General features: G+C 39.8%; 1 protein-coding gene across 1 annotated transcript in view; it reads right to left on the bottom strand.

Moving 5' to 3' along the window:
- Cfap47 (cilia and flagella associated protein 47) overlaps positions 1-4,870 on the bottom strand; it is a 337,765-nt gene that overhangs the window by 161,229 nt on the left and 171,666 nt on the right. The window lies entirely within an intron of this gene.

Below are 4,870 nucleotides of genomic sequence, written 5' to 3'. Positions count from 1 at the left end.
CTGTAAAACACCTCATATTTCAAAATGTAATGACAACTTTAGCTGGAACTGATTAGTATATATACACTCAAATATGCTTGCCCTTCTTTTTGGTAGTTTTTGAGAAGTTGACACATTCTTTGATACCTACTTTAGTGTTGTGATGTGCTATGCCAGCATTAGTGATTGAACAAACATTATGTTAGAAGGCAGAAGATGTGAAATGACATGATTTCTGATATTAAGTGTGGAAATGTAATACAATCTCTGCTCAGTTTTCCTATTCTCTTGCTTTTGAAACCTAGGTATTAGGGCTAGAGAGATGGGTCAGCAGTTAAGAGTACTGACTGCTCTTGCAGAGGACCTGGGTTCTATTTCCAGCACCCATATGGTGGATAACAGCCATCTGTAACTCCAGTTTCAGGGAAATACGATGCTTTGATCTGACCTTTGCGGACAATGCATGACACAGATGCACTTACATACATGCAGGCAATACACTCATACACAAAAATTTAAAAAAATAAACAAAATGTTTCTTATAAATCAGCTATTGTGTGCTGGAGACATGGCTGAGTGGTTAAGAATACTTACTGATCTTGCATAGGAACTAAGTTCAGTTACTAGATCCTATTTCAGATGGCTTATGACTGTCCACAACCAGGTCCAGGGGAAACAACACCCCTCAGGCCTCTAAATGAAACTGATGCATAAACTCCAAACAATATAATAAGAAGTGTAAAACAAGATAGTATGCTGTGAAGAAGCCTGGGCCACAACAAGATAACTACTTGCAAGCTTCCAAGCCAACAGCCCCAGCTAAGATGCTGGAGGGGTAAAGGCAACATTAAACATGAGGCATGTGAGTGAGGAAGCCTCTGAAACGACCCAACCTCCATCTAATGGTAAATGCCAGTGAAACCATGAGCTGGAGCCACCCAGGTGAGTCCGTTCACCCTAGAAATATAAGAGGGGGTATTCACAATTTATTTTACACTGCTTTGTGCGATTATAATTGTGATGGTTTGCTCTGCAAATTTAGATAACCAGAACATTTCAACACTCATTTTCCTGTCCATCATTCTGTGCATCTTTTAAAAACTGCTATCAAAATTTTCAATAGTTGTACTTTTTTACAGAAACAGAAATAGAATACAGCTCAAGCAACTGTGCACTCCAGGAAGTCCAAATTCTACAAGGAAGGATCACAAGTGGGAGGGCTAGGAGAGAATGACATTTTGATAATGGGAATGGAATCTTCATAGACCTGGAGACATAACTCAGTGGCAGGGCACCTGCATTGCCCATTCAATCCCCAGGACCACCATCCACAAAAAATGGGGGGGGGGGATAGCTGTAAATAAAAAGGTATTTTATGTTACACATAATTCACAGATTTATATTTTCATTTTACCTACAAAAAATATAGTATAGAGACATTTGTAATAACATTTGATCAAATATCCAAATGCTACGCCCAGCCAAGGGAATGCACAAAATCAACCATATTATTGAGTGAAAAATGCAAGTGCTACACATTTTTTTCCATTTTCCCTAGCGGCAAAGACATAGCTGGATGAAACATCAATAAGATCCATCGAGACACTGAGTTGCAAGCTAACGTGCAGACTAGTAAGAAATGTGAGAAATGAGTTTCGGTATTTTGTAGTTTGTCCAGCTCTACTGTGGCGATTGAAGCCTGTTATTCAAAGCACAGAGACAGTGGCGGTGGACAGAATTTTCTCCTTTTAAATCCCAGGAAAAATTTCTCTGTACTCTCTGGAGTCCGGTGGGACTAAAAGTTTTAATTGAGCCGGGCATGGTGGCGCATGCCTTCAATCCCAGCACTCAGGAGGCAGAGGCACGCGGATCTCTGTGAGTTCAAGGCCAGCCTGGTCTACATAGTGAGTTCCAGGCCAGCTGGGGCTATTGGGAGACCCTGTCTCAAAAAAGACCAAAATATTGTAATTTTTATAGAATACAATTTGATGTCTGCCTCTCCCCTTACTGCCTGATATCCAATCGTCTTACTGTATTCTATTTTATACATACATACATACATACATACATACATACACACACATATATATATATGTATAAAATAGGTCCTATAGAATCTAATTTGTGTTTCAAAATGTCCTTCAGTGTGTGTCCATCCAATGAAGCCTGGCTAAAATACAAAGTGTCACACTCTAGAAAGAGACTGACTCACCTCCCTCCCAGCAGCAATCATTACCAAGAGATCCTTTGGTAGTGCTGGAGTTTCTTACCCTCTTCCCTACTTAATGCTGGGATTTTGTCTTGTTTTAGCTTGCATGACTTTATGCATGCTGCCACAATTGCTGTGAGTTCATATAAGTAATCGAAAACTATTTCCTTATGGTCATCCATCACCTCTGGATTTTACCATCCACCCCCGACACCCCAAGCCCCCCACTTCCGCCCCATACACACACTTCCGTAATGATCCCTGAGGCTTGGGAGGCAGAAGTTTGATACCGGTGTTCTATTCAAGGAAAATGAGGTAACCTAGACTCAGAAAGAAATGTCACATAGTCTCTTTCATATATGGATGCTACCTTTGAAAATTTCTAGATATGCATGTCTCAATTAGAAAATCCAGAGAAGTCAGGACACTAATAAATAGGCATGAAGGGGGGGGGGTGGCTTGCTGAGAATGGTGGTAGATTGCAGTTCTGAAAAGTGGGAATTGGGATTAAAAGAGTAGGAAGAGTTAAATGGGATGGGGAGTAGCAGGGCAGAGGATGGAAAATGGGGAGTTATAACTAACACTAAAGGCCATTATCAAAATTCATATGGGAGCTGGAGAGATGGCTCAGTGGTTAAGAACACTGGATGCTCTGGCAGAGGACCCAGGTTTGACTCCCAACACCCACATGCTGGTTAACAGCCATCCATAACTCCAGTTCTGCGCGAATCAGACACCCTCTTCTGACTTCCACAGGCATTTCACAAAGGGATGCACTTGTATACATGCAAGCAATACACTCATACAGATAAAATAAACATAGTATGGAGAGATAGTTCAGCGGTTAAGAGCACTAACTGCTCTTGCAGAGGACCCGGATTCGATTTCCAGCACCCACATGGCAGCTACTCACCGTCCTTAGCTCCAGTTCCAGGGGAATCCGACGCCCTCTTCTGACCTCCGGGGCATTGCACGGCAAGGGTGCACTCACATACATGCAGGGAAGACACTCATACACATAAAATAAAAATAATAAAATAAAAATATTTTAAAAAGAAAAATCATAAGGAAGAGCTGGAGAGATGGCTCAGAGTTTAAAGCACGGACTGCTCTTGGAGAGGATCTTGTTTCAGTTCCCAGCACCCACATGGTAGCTAACAATAATCTGTAACTGCAGTTCCAGGAGATCTGATGCTCTCTTCTGATCTCTTAGGGTATTGCAAGACATGGGTGCACCCATACACATGCAGACAATACACTCATGCATATGAAATTAAAATAATAAATAAAATATTAAAAGTTCAGTAAAGTGGCAGGTTACAAAATTAACCTACAAAAATCTGTAGCCTTTCTATATACCAGTAACAAACAGAGAAAGAGTACAAGGAAACACTTCCCTTCACAATAGCTGCAAAAAATTAAAATAAAATATATCAGAATAAACCTGACCAAAGACATTAAAGACCTCTACAATGAACACTTTAAATTTTTAAAGAAAGAGATTGCGGAAGACATCAGAAGATGGAAAGACCTCCCATGCTCATGGATTGGAAGAACTAATATTGTGAAAGTGATCATCTTACCAAAAGATATTTATAGATTCAATGCAATGCCAATCAAAATCTCCATGACATTTTTCACAGAATTGGAAAAAAAAAACATGCTAAGTTTCATATGGAACCAAAAAAGACCTCAGATAGACAAAGCAACCCTGAGCACTAAGAGCAATGCTGGAAGGAATACTATACCAGATTTTAAACTGTATTACAGAGCTGTATTCATAAAAACAACATGGTACTGGCGCAAAAATAGACCCATAGATCAGTGGAACACAATTGAAGACCCAAATGTGAGTACATGCAATTTCAGCCACCCAATATTTGACAAAGGGGCCAAGAACATTCACTGGAGGAAAGACAACATGTTCTGCAAATGGTGCTGGCAAAAGTGGATCTCCACCTGTAGAAGAATGAAACTAAACCTCTATAGCTCACCTTGCATAAAAGTCAGCTCTAAATGGATCACAGACCTAAATGTGAAGTCTGAACCTCTAAAACTGTTATAAGAAAAAATTGGCAATAACCTACAAGATACAGGTATAGGAAAGGATTTTCTAAACCAGACATCAATTGCTCAGAAAACAAGGTCAAGAATCATCAAATGGGACCTCATTAAACTAAAAAGCTTCTGTACATTAAAAGAAGCAACAAAGGAAGTGAAGAGAAAATGCACAGAATAGGAGAAAATCTTTATCAGCAACACATCTGACAGAGGTTTAACATCCAGAATATATAACAAACACAAAAAAACAAAGAATCAAGAAAGGAAGTAATACAATTAAAAGATGTGCTAAGGACTCAACAGTGAGTTCTCAAAAGAATAAATAAAGAGGGCTAAGAAGCATCTTAAAAGGTTTTCAACATCACTAGCAATTAGGGAAAAGCAAATTAAAAGAACTTTAAGATTTCATCTTACCCCAGTCAGACTGGACAAGATCAAGAGAATAAATGATACCAAATTTTGGAGAGGATGTGGGGAAAAGGGAACACTCATCCACTGCTGGTGGGGCTGCAAACTTGTCCAACCCCTATGGAAAGCAGTGTGGAGAACTCTTAAAAACTACAAATGAACCTACCATTTGACCCAGTTATACCACTCCTTGGCATATACCCAAAGAACTCA

Source organism: Nannospalax galili, unplaced genomic scaffold, assembly GCF_000622305.1.
Source record: "Nannospalax galili isolate Female #2095 unplaced genomic scaffold, S.galili_v1.0 scaffold1733, whole genome shotgun sequence".
Taxonomy (NCBI): Eukaryota; Metazoa; Chordata; class Mammalia; order Rodentia; family Spalacidae; genus Nannospalax; species Nannospalax galili.
The sequence above is the reverse complement of the archived record's forward strand: the minus strand, read 5'-3'. Positions and strand labels throughout refer to the sequence as shown.